Raw genomic sequence first — 13,022 nt, 5'->3', positions numbered from 1 at the left:
CCAGGAGCTGCTCTAATAATTCAAATTCTAAACATTCCACAAAATTCTCCTCTCGAACTCCAGCACCAACCGGATATTCCCAATCTACCTGCATTAAAAAAAAAACTCATTGAATATGCGCTTTTGGCATGATTTTTTTCTCTCTCGTTGTAATTTGTAGATTACATCCTTACGACAGCTTGGGGCTCTGTATACAACTCCAATGAAGTCTTTTCACCTTTGCTGTTCCTTTGCTCTATCCATAATGAGTAAACAGTTTCCGAACCTGTATCATATCTTTCTAATGATCTGATTTCCCCTGTTTACCAACACAGCATTGACAACCGCTCTGTCTTCCTGCCTATCTTTCGATATAATGTGTATCCTTTGGACATTATGTTCCCAGCTGCAATCTTTCTCCAGCCGCGATTCAGTGATGCCTGCAACATCATACTCGACAATCTGTAACCGTACTTCAAATTCATCTACCTTGTTGAGTAACACCTCAGTACTGTAGACACGCTTTTCAATTTTACATCGAGCTGATCCTGTTGACTGCATTTTTGCCCTATTATCATAATTTCCTTGCTAACAGTCTCACTACACACTGCTTCTGTTTGTAAACCAACTACTTCATGTTTGGCACTGTCACTTCGATTCACATCACCCTGCTAAACTAATTTAAACATATCCGTATTAACTTTTTTACCCTGCCCGTAAGGACTTTCGAATTCCTAAGGCTGAGGTGCAACCGTCCCTATTGTACGGGTCACGCCTTCCCCAGAAGAGATCCCAATGATCAATAACTTTAACCCCTGCCCGCTGCATCATTCCTCAGCCACACATTCACCTGCCAAATCAGTCTGTTCCTACTTTCACTGGCACGTGGTACAGGGAGCAAGAGATGATCACCCTTGAAGTCCTGTTTGTCAGCTTCCTACATAGCTGCCTAAAAACTCTCTTCATGACCTCTTCACCTTGTCTACCTATGTCATTGGTGTCGGTGTACAACAGGACTACTGGCTGCTAATCCAGTCCCGTGGGAATACCTTAGACTCGACACCAGACATCCCTAATTGTGACACCAGGAAGGGAAAATACCATTCGGATGACTCTAGCGCGACAGCAAAATATGGTTTCTGTTCTACTGAGTGATGAATCTCCCATCCACACTTTAGTCATAGAAACATAGAAACATCGATAACCTGCAGCAGAATACAGGCAATCTGGCCCCATAAAGTTGTGCCGAACATGTTCCTACCTCAGAAATTACTAGGCTTACCTATAGCCCCCATTTTAAGCTCCATTCCCTATCCAAAAGTCTCCTAAAAGACCCTATTGTATTCGTCTCCACCACCGTTGCCGGTAGCCCATTCCACGCATTCACCACTCTCTGGGTGAAAAACTTACCCCTGCCATCTCCTCTGTACCTACTCCCCAGCAGCTTAAACCTGTGTCGTCTTGTAGCAACCATTTCAGCCCTGGGAAAAAGCCTCTTACCATGCAGACGATCAATGCTCTCATCATTTTATACACCTCTGTCAAGTCACCTCTCATCCTCCGTTGATCCAAGGAGAAAAGGCCGAGTTCACTCAACCTATTCTCATAAGGCATGCTCCCCAATCCAGGCAACATTCTTGTGTATCTCCTCTGCACCCTTTCTATGGCTTCAATATCCTTCCTGTAGTGAGGCGACCAGAACTGAGCACAATACTCCAAATGGGGTCTGACCAGTGTCTTATAACACTACCTCTCGTCTCCTAATTTCAATTCTACGATTGATGAAGGCCAATACACCGTACGCATTATTAACCACAGAGTCAACCTGCGCAGCTCCTTTGAGCGTCCTATAGACTCGGACCCCAGGGAACCTCTGATCCTCCACACAGCCTAGAGCCTTACCATTAAAGCTACATTCTGCCATCATATTTGACCTACCAAAATGACCCATTTCACACTTATCTGAGTTGAACTCCGGACGCCACATCGCAGCCCAGTTTTGTATCCTATTAATGTCCCGCTGCAACCTCAGATAGCCCTCCACACTATCAACAACACATCCAAGGTTTGTGTCATCTGCAAACTTACGAACCCATCCCTCCACTTCCTCATCTGGGTCATTCATAAAATTCACAAAGAGTAAGGGTCCCAGAACAGATCCTTGAGGCACCGAATTCCATGCAGAACATGACCCATCTACAACCACCTTTTGTCTTCTTTGGGCAAGCCAGTTCTGGAATGACAAAGCAATGTCCCCTTAGATCTTATGCCTCCTTACTTTCTCAGTAAACCTTGCATGTGGTACCTTATCAAATGTCTTGGTGAAATCCATATACACTACATCTACTGCCCTTCCTTCATCAATGTGTTCAGTCACATCCTCAAAAATATTCAATGAGGCTCGTAAGGCACGACCTGCCTATGACAAAGCAATGCTGACTATTTCTAATCATATTATGCCTCTCCAAATGTTCGTAAATCCTGACTCTCAGGATTTTCTCGATCAACGTGTCAACCACTGAAGTAACATTCAATGGTCAGTAATTTCCCGGGCTATCCCTACTCAATTTCTTCAATAAGAGGAAAACATCGTAAACCTCCGATCTTCCGGAACCTCTCCCATCCCCATTTATGATGCAAAGATCATCGCTAGAGGATCAACAATCTTCTCTCTCGCTACCCACGGTAGCCTTGGGTACATCTCATCCGGTCCGCGGGACTTATCCAACTTGATGCTTTCCAAAAGCGCTAGTACACCCGTCTCCTTAATATCTACATGCCCGATCTTATCAGCCCGCTGCAAATCATCCCTACTATCGTCAAGATCCTTTTTCCTTGGTGAATACTGAAGCAAAGTATTCATTAAGTGCCCTCCGGTTCCATGCACACTTTACCACTCTCACATTTGATTGGTTCTGTTATCTCATATGTTATCCTCTTGCTCTTCGCATACTTGCAGAATGACTTGGGGTTTTCCACAATCCTGTCCGCCAAAGCACTCTCATGGCCCCTTCTGGGTCTCCCAATTTCTTTCTTAAGCTCCTTCCTGCTAGCCTTATAATCTTCTAGATCTTTACCATTAGCTATTTCTTTGAACCTTTCGTAAGCTCTTCTTTTCTTCTTGACGAGATTAACAACAGCCTTTATACACCACGGTTTCTGAACACTACCACCCTTTCCCTCTCTCATTGGAACGTACCTATGCAGAACCCCACGCAGATATCCCCTGAACATTTTCTACATTTCTTCCGCACGTTTCCCTGAGAATATCTGTTTCCAATTTATGCTTCCAAGTTCCTGCCCGATAGCCTCATGTTTTCCTTTATTTCAATTAAACGTTTCCCTAACGTGTGTTTTCCTTTCCCTCTCCAATACTACGGTAAACTAGGTACAATTGTGATTACTATCTACAAAATGGTCAACCACTGGGAGACCTGACACTTGACCAGGTTCATTTCTCAATACCAGATCAAGCACGGCCTCTCCTCTTGTAGGCTTAGAGACCTAATTTGTCAAGAAACCTTCCTGAACACAACTAACAAACTCCAAACCATCCAATCCCCTCACTGTCGGTAGATGCCAATCAATATTTGGGAACTTAAGATCTCCCACCACAACAACCCTGTTATTATTACTCCTTCTCAGAATCTATCCCCTACCTGCTCCACGATGTCCCTGCGACTATTGGGTCGTCTATAAAAAACATCCAGTTGTCACAATGGGGGGCGTTGGGAACGAGGGTGGACTCAAATGCAAGAAACATCTTGAGAGGTTAGCAGGCTGGATCTTGGCTCTTGAGTCTAGCAGGTCGGGACTAAGGGTGTGGGTTAGGACTCGGAATCACAGACCACCAGGGCCAGGACTTGACATGAGACTCGGATGCTGCCAGGGCCAGGACTTGATTTGGTACTTGGAAGCCACCAGGGCAAGGACTTGGTACTTGTATGCCGCCAGGGACAGGACTTGACTTGCTACTTGGATGCCGCGAGGACCAGGACTTGACTTGGTGCTTGGATGCCGCGAGGACCAGGACTTGACTTGGTGCTTGGATGCCGCCTGTGCCAGGACTTGGTGCTTGGATGCCGCCAGGGCCATGACGTGGTACTTGGAGCCTCTGGGTAGTGGCGAGCTCCAGACTCGGCCCGGGAACAGAAGACAGCGGCTCTTGATTCTCTCCGGCGGGTTAAGGGACTGATCCGCCTCGGTGAGGAAACTTTGCAGGCTCGCTTTGGCGAGGTAACTTGACAGGGTTGCTCCGGTGAGGAAAGGCGACTTACTGGCACTCGCTTCGGGCGGAGACTAAGCTTGCTCCGGCCAGATGACGTTGGCGCGCCGTACCTTTAGTGACTTTGCAAACGCTCTCGCACGAACGGCAGAAAGCCGGAGACTATAAACTGCCGGTTCAGCCGAGAGTAAATTGCCTTGTATCACCAAGCCTGAGGGACACGGGAAAACTGGGAACCAAAGGGAAACAGGGAGTCAGCGGTCCGGATTGTAACGTAAACAAAGTAAATTTAAAGGGACCCCGATCCGGACCATGACATCAGTAGAGTTATTGACCCCTTACAATTCATAACTTCCAACCACAGAGACTCCGTTGTCAATCTCTCCCTGAATTCCCCCTTTTCTGCAACCGTGAATCTATCTCTGATCAATATTTTCACGCCTCTACCTCTTTTGCCTCTCTCCCTGTCCTTTCTGAAACATCTAAAGCCTGGCACTTGAAGTAACCATTCTTGCTCCTGAACCGTCCAAGTCTCTATAATAGCCACAACATCATAGCTCCAAGTGCTGATCAATGCTCTCAGCTCATCCGCTTTATTCATAATCCTCCTAGCAGTAAAATAGACACATCTCAAACCATCGGTCTGAGCGTGTTCCTTCTCTATCACCGGCCTATCCTCCCTTTCACACACTCTCCAAGCTTTCTCTATTGGTGAGCCAACCTCCCTTTTATTCATCCCTTTAGTTCTGTTCCCACCCACCAGCAATTCTAACTTAAACTGTCCCCAGTAGCCTTAGCAAACCGCCCCTCCAGGATATTAGTTCCCTAGGGGAGAACAACCACTGTTGTGCTACACGCAAACTTGTTGATGCGCTTAGTTCTCCAAACCGGTAGCTTCGATCGATCACGTCGTCTTCTGGGCCTTCTCCAATGAATCCCACTTTCTGAGTGGTTGCTCCTAAAATCAGATAAAAAGCCTGAAAAAAAAAAGACAGACTTCCCTCAAAATCTGAATCGCCACCGGATTAAATAAAAACTCTTTTGCTGCACCCCTGTCCTCAGGAAAAAATGGCTGGAAAATATGTTCATTTTTAATCTTTTGCCTGTCCCTGACTGAAAAGTATCACTGCTTACGCACTACCGCTTGCTGATTGGTCGCTCCTCGATTCTGAAAACATAAACAACTGACGAGAAACTCTACAATCAAAGTCTCAGTCGCACTGATGAAAAGCTATCTCTATTCACGCACTGGATTGTGCAGGGATTGCAGCCCTGGGGGTTCGGTTTGCCAGCTTTATATCGAGCTCCCTAGAAACTCTCTCTGGACCTCCTCACCTTGTCATTGTTGCTCACGCTTGCCCTCGGGGATCCCTTGCACCCGAGCTGAGACATCTCTGCCGAATGAGTTGTGGATCATTAACTGCTGCTCCAGTTCCGTCAAACTTTCCCTCAGAAGCTGCAGCTCGGTGCACCGGGGCAGACTTGATTATCCTGGTGTTTCTAATTTCCCGCATCGCAAACACAGAACACTGCCCATGTAGTAATTCTCGCCAACAGAATGGAGAAATAGGAACACAATGATAAAGTTGTCAGATGCTTTGCCCTCGCCTGAGCCTGGGGATCTTAGACTGGCGCTATTTAAAGCCGAGCACGCTCAAAGGATCTGTCGTGACACCTGAATTTGAATTTTCTGCCTTTTCTAATGAATCCACCTCTGTTGATTGAAAGGCCACACAATACATTCCCCTTGAAAATTGGTCAACTTTCTGGTGCCTTCTGCAGTGAAAACGGATGCAAAGTATTTATTGCGATCATCGATCATTTCCCTGAATCATATTCAAACCTCTCCAGCATTATGTTCAATTTGAACATTTTGTCCCTTCTCCCCTATCGCTTATTGTTTCCTTATCCACAAAAGAGTTTTTCCAGGGTTATTTTTCTTTGTCCGTCTAAATCGCACAAAGTGAGGTGCTGAGATCTCACGTGATCATTCACGGCCAGCTCTTCAACCCAGTTCATGTGCTCAGCCTTTTGCCCTGTTTAATAATTACCCGAGTTCTGGCATATCTCCGAGCTCCTCTCTCTGCACCAGCTCCAAACTCGCCTCTCTGCACCCTGCCCGTCGTAGTGTTGCGTCGCTGAGCATCCTGCTTTGCTGGCACGTCCTCTAATTCTTTGTTTTCCTCACATTCTTCAAACTCATTTATTTTCAAACTGACATGTTCGGAAGTTTTTAAAGCGAATCACACCAGTAGGACGCTCACGCAGGATCGGGAAACGAACGAAATAATGGTTTGACGAGCCGGGATATAATTATTTCTATTTTTGAACACAGGTACGACGTAAAAGCAAGTCGTTCATCTGAGGAAGCGTCTCATTCCGGGTAAGTGGATATTGAAGATTGTGACTCTGCGCGGGGCGATAAGTGAGCCAAAAGAGCTGCTGTATTGGGTTGGTGCTCAAGCTGACGGAAGGGTTGGGAGTGCTCCAGTAATACCATGTGACCTTAGCTCGTTTAGCAGCCTCATGTGCGGCACCTTGTGAAAGGCCTTCTGAAAATCTAAGAAAGCAACAGCAATTGACTTTCTCAGATTTAGTAGAGTTGTTGAAAGTGGTGTGAAACAACATGGCAGTGTAACGGAAAGCAAGATGTATTGCTGAGCATGATCCCGCGGGTTTATATACAGATGATGGGTTTAACGGGCATGTAATGGAGGAGAAGTTAATGATTGGGTAGAAATGTAGACAGAACAAAGAGTTAAATTCTGCCACAAAGGCAAAATTCAAAAGGACTAAAACTGCTGTACTGAAGGTGCTGTACGTATTGCACGTTGCAATCAAAATAAGGTGGACGAACTCGTGGCGCAATTAGGGATGTAATATGTAAGTCGTGGTGGAAAAAGAGCATAGCTAGGAGCTTAACATCAAATGATATACTGTGTACTGAAAGGAAGGTATCGGCGATGTTGTGGATCTGTTGCTTTCAGACGGTGTTACATCATTATAAAGAGGTGACATAGGGTCAAAGTGTGTTGAACCGTTGTAGCTGGAGTGAAGAAACTGAAACTGGGAAAAAATATTGTGGGAATCATATATAGGTCTCAAATTAGTAGCCAAGATGTGTGCTTCAGATTGCAAAATGAGCTAGAAAAGGTATGTAAGAATTGTAATGACACTTTTGTAATGCAGGACTGCAATCTGCAAGGGCATTGTGGAAAAGAAAAAGATTGGTGTCGGATTGCAACACAGGGAATTTGTTGATCGCCTACAAGATGGCTTTTTCGCGCGGCCTGTACTCAAGTTTAGTCGGGGAAAGACAATCTTGGATTGGTTGTTCTGTGATAACACAGGTCGCATTCGGGAGCTTAATGTAAAGCACCTTTAGGAGGCAGTGAACATAATATGATTAAATTAATTCTGCAATTTGAGAGGAAGTAGCATGACTCACATGAATCAATATCGCAATACAGGGGCAGGAGGAAAGACTTTGCCGAGGTGGATTGGAGGAGGATACTGGCGGGGTTGACAACAGAGCAGTTGTCTGAATTACTGGGAATAATTCACAAGGCGCAGGATAGATATGTGCCGCAGAGGAAAGTGTTCTCAAGCGGCAGAGATAGGCAACCGTGGCTGACAAACGGCGGTAAGGATTGTATTAAAAAAAGGAAGCACATATAAGGTAGCGAAAGTGAGCGGGAAGTTGGATGTTTGGTAAGTTTCTTTTTTAAATATCCAGCAAAAGGCAACTAAAAAGTGATGAGAAGGGAAAAGATGAAATTTGACTGCAGAATAGCCGATAATATATTGTAGGATATCAAAAGCTCTTTTTTTTCAATTATCTTGAGTAAAAGGGAGCTGAGAGTTGGTAGTGGGCCACTGGAAAATTATGCTGGTGATGTAGAAATGGAAGGCAAACCAATGGCAGACGGACTGAATTTGGGTTTACATCCGCTTCATTGACGAAGACACCAGCAATGTTCCAGTGGTCCGTGAGCGCCAAGGAGCAGGCATGAGTGCTATAGCTATTGCAAGGGGAAACTGCCAGACAAACCCAAAGAACACAATATGGGTAAGTTCTTGCGCATTTTCATGCGAAAGTTGATCTTTCCCTGATTAGTGAGAGCATCAAAGGATATTGAGAAGGCTGGTTTATGGGGTGAGTGTGGTCCGGGATCAGCCGTTATGGAATGGTGGATCAGACTCCGTGAGATGAATGGCCAAAGTTTGCTCATGTGTCTTATATCTCTACCGAATGAGTTGTGGATCATTAACTGCTGCTCCAGTTCCGTCAAACTTTCCCTCAGAAGCTGCAGCTCGGTGCACCGGGGCAGACTTGATTATCCTGGTGTTTCTAATTTCCCGCATCGCAAACACAGAACACTGCCCATGTAGTAATTCTCGCCAACAGAATGGAGAAATAGGAACACAATGATAAAGTTGTCAGATGCTTTGCCCTCGCCTGAGCCTGGGGATCTTAGACTGGCGCTATTTAAAGCCGAGCACGCTCAAAGGATCTGTCGTGACACCTGAATTTGAATTTTCTGCCTTTTCTAATGAATCCACCTTTGTTGATTGAAAGGCCACACAATACATTCCCCTTGAAAATTGGTCAACTTACTGGTGCCTTCTGCAGTGAAAACGGATGCAAAGTATTTATTGCGATCATCGATCATTTCCCTGAATCATATTCAAACCTCTCCAGCATTATGTTCAATTTGAATGTTTTGTCCCTTCTCCCCTATCGCTTATTGTTTCCTTATCCACAAAAGAGTTTTTCCAGGGTTATTTTTCTTTGTCCGTCTAAATCGCACAAAGTGAGGTGCTGAGATCTCACGTGATCATTCACAGCCAGCTCTTCAACCCAGTTCATGTGCTCAGCCTTTTGCCCTGTTTAATAATCATCTGAGTTCTGGAATATCTCCGAGCTCCTCTCTCTGCACCAGCTCCGAACTCGCCTCTCTGCACCCTGCCCGTCGTAGTGTTGCGTCGCTGAGCATCCTGCTTTGCTGGCACGTCCTCTAATTCTTTGTTTTCCTCACATTCTTCAAACTCATTTATTTTCAAACTGACATGCTCGAAAGTTTTTAAAGCGAATCACACCAGTAGGACGCTCACGCAGGATCGGGAAACGAACGAAATAATGGTTTGATGAGCCGGGATATAATTATTTCTATTTTTGAACACAGGTACCGTATAAACTCAATGCATTCATCTCAGGAATCGTCTCATTCCGGGTAAGTGGATATTGAAGATTGTGACTGTGCGCGGGGCGATAAGTGAGCCAAAAGAGCTGCTGCATTGGGTTGGTGCTCAAGCTGACGGAAGGGTTGGGAGTGCTCCAGTAATACCATGTGACCTTAGCTCGTTTAGCAGCCTCATGTGCGGCACCTTGTGAAAGGCCTTCTGAAAATCTAAGAAAGCAACAGCAATTGACTTTCTCAGATTTAGTAGAGCTGTTGAAAGTGGTGTGAAACAACATGCCAATGTAACGGAAAGCAAGATGTATTGTTGAGCATGATCCCGCGGGTTTATATACAGGTGATGGGTTTAACGGGCATCTAATGGAGGAGAAGTTAATGATTGGGTAGAAATGTAGACAGAACAATGAGTTAAATTCTGCCACAGAGGCAAAATTCAAAAGGACTAAAACTGCTGAACTGAAGGTGCTGTACGTATTACACGTTGCAATCAAAATAAGGTGGACGAACTCGTGGTGCAGTTAGGGATGTAATATGTAAGTCGTGGTGGAAAAAGAGCATAGCTAGGAGCTTAACATCAAATGATATACTGTGTACTGAAAGGAAGGCATCGGCGATGTTGTGGATCTGTTGCTTTCAGACGGTGTTACATCATTATAAAGAGGTGACATAGGGTCAAAGTGTGTTGAACCGTTGTAGCTGGAGTGAAGAAACTGAAACTGGGAAAAAATATTGTGGGAATCATATATAGGCCTCAAATTAGTAGCCAAGATGTGTGCTTCAGATTGCAAAATGAGCTAGAAAAGATATGTAAGAATTGTAATGACACATTTGTAATGCAGGACTGCAATCTGCAAGGGGATTGTGGAAAAGAAAAAGATTGGTGTCGGATTGCAACACAGGGAATTTGTTGATCGCCTACAAGATGGCTTTTTCGCGCGGCCTGTGCTCAAGTTTAGTCGGGGAAAGACAATCTTGGATTGGTTGTTCTGTAATAACACAGGTCGCATTCGGGAGCTTAATGTAAAGCACCTTTAGGAGGCAGTGAACATAATATGATTAAATTAATTCTGCAATTTGAGAGGGAGTAGCATGACTCACATGAATCAATATCGCAATACAGGGGCAGGAGGAAAGACTTAGCCGAGGTGGATTGGAGGAGGATACTGGCGGGGTTGACAACAGAGCAGTTGTCTGAATTACTGGGAATAATTCACAAGGCGCAGGATAGATATGTGCCGCAGAGGAAAGTGTTCTCAAGCGGCAGAGATAGGCAACCGTGGCTGACAAACGGCAGTAAGGATTGTATTAAAAAAAGGAAGCACATATAAGGTAGCGAAAGTGAGCGGGAAGTTGAATGTTTGGTAAGTTTCTTTTTTAAATATCCAGCAAAAGGCAACTAAAAAGTGATGAGAAGGGAAAAGATGAAATTTGACTGCAGAGTAGCCGATAATATATTGTAGGATATCAAAAGTTCTTTTTTTTTTCAATTATCTTGAGTAAAAGGGAGTTGAGAGTTGGTAGTGGGCCACTGGAAAATTATGCTGGTGATGTAGAAATGGAAGGCAAATCAATGGCAGACGGACTGAATTTGGGTTTACATCCGCTTCATTGACGAAGACACCAGCAATGTTCCAGTGGTCCGTGAGCGCCAAGGAGCAGGCATGAGTGCTATAGCTATTGCAACGGGAAACTGCCATACAAACCCAAAGAACACAATATGGGTAAGTCCTTGCGCATTTTCATGCGAAAGTTGATCTTTCCCTGATTAGTGAGAGCATCAAAGGATATTGAGAAGGCCGGTTTATGGGGTGAGTGTGGTCCGGGATCAGCCGTTATGGAATGGTGGATCAGACTCGGTGAAATGAATGGCCAAAGTTTGCTCATGTGTCTTATATCTCTACCGAATGAGTTGTGGATCATTAACTGCTGCTCCAGTTCCGTCAAACTTTCCCTCAGAAGCTGCAGCTCGGTGCACCGGGGCAGACTTGATTATCCTGGTGTTTCTAATTTCCCGCATCGCAAACACAGAACACTGCCCATGTAGTAATTCTCGCCAACAGAATGGAGAAATAGGAACACAATGATAAAGTTGTCAGATGCTTTGCCCTCGCCTGAGCCTGGGGATCTTAGATTGGCGCTATTTAAAGCCGAGCACGCTCAAAGGATCTGTCATGACACCTGAATTTGAATTTTCTGCCTTTTCTAATGAATCCACCTCTGTTGATTCAAAGGCCACACAATACATTCCCCTTGAAAATTGGTCAACTTACTGGTGCCTTCTGCAGTGAAAACGGATGCAAAGTATTTATTGCGATCATCGATCATTTCCCTGAATCATATTCAAACCTCTCCAGCATTATGTTCAATTTGAACGTTTTGTCCCTTCTCCCCTATCGCTTATTGTTTCCTTATCCACAAAAGAGTTTTTCCAGGGTTATTTTTCTTTGTCCGTCTAAATCGCACAAAGTGAGGTGCTGAGATCTCACGTGATCATTCACGGCCAGCTCTTCATCCCAGTTCATGTGCTCATACTTTTGCCCTGTTTAATAATCATCCGAGTTCTGGAATATCTCCGAGCTCCTCTCTCTGCACCAGCTCCGAACTCGCCTCTCTGCACCCTGCCCGTCGTAGTGTTGCGTCGCTGAGCATCCTGCTTTGCTGGCACGTCCTCTCATTCTTTGTTTTCCTCACATTCTTCAAACTCATTTATTTTCAAACTGACATGCTCGAAAGTTTTTAAAGCGAATCACACCAGTAGGACGCTCACGCAGGATCGGGAAACGAACGAAATAATGGTTTGATGAGCCGGGATATAATCATTTCTATTTTTGAACACAGGTACCGCGTAAAAGCAAGTCGTTCATCTGAGGAAGTGTCTCGTTACAGGTAAGTGGATATTGAAGATTGTGACTGTGCGCGGGGCGATAAGTGAGCCAAAAGAGCTGCTGTATTGGGTGGGTGCTCAAGCTGACGGAAGGGTTGGGAGTGCTCCAGTAATACCATGTGACCTTAGCTCGTTTAGCAGCCTCATGTGCGGCACCTTGTGAAAGGCCTTCTGAAAATCTAAGACAGCAACAGCAATTGACTTTCCCAGATTTAGGAGAGCTGTCGAAAGTGGTGTGAAACAACATGGCAGTGTAACGGAAAGCAAGATGTATTGTTGAGCATGATCCCGCGGGTTTATATACAGATGATGGGTTTAACGGGCATGTAATGGAGGAGAAGTTAATGATTGGGTAGAAATGTAGACAGAACAAAGAGTTAAATTCTGCCACAGTGGCAAAATTCAAAAGGACTAAAACTGCTGAACTGAAGGTGCTGTACGTATTGCACGTTGCAATCAAAATAAGGTGGACGAACTCGTGGCGCAATTAGGGATGTAGTATGTAAGTCGTGGTGGAAAAAGAGCATAGCTAGGAGCTTAACATCAAATGATATACTGTGTACTGAAAGGAAGGTATCGGCGATGTTGTGGATCTGTTGCTTTCAGACGGTGTTACATCATTATAAAGAGGTGACATAGCGTCAAAGTGTGTTGAACCGTTGTAGCTGGAGTAAAAAAACTGAAACTGGGAAAAAATATTGTGGGAATCATATATAGGCCTCAAGTTAGTAGC

The sequence above is a fragment of the Mobula birostris genome, chromosome 13, assembly GCF_030028105.1.
Source record: "Mobula birostris isolate sMobBir1 chromosome 13, sMobBir1.hap1, whole genome shotgun sequence".
Classification (NCBI taxonomy): Eukaryota; Metazoa; Chordata; class Chondrichthyes; order Myliobatiformes; family Myliobatidae; genus Mobula; species Mobula birostris.
The sequence above is the reverse complement of the archived record's forward strand: the minus strand, read 5'-3'. Positions refer to the sequence as shown.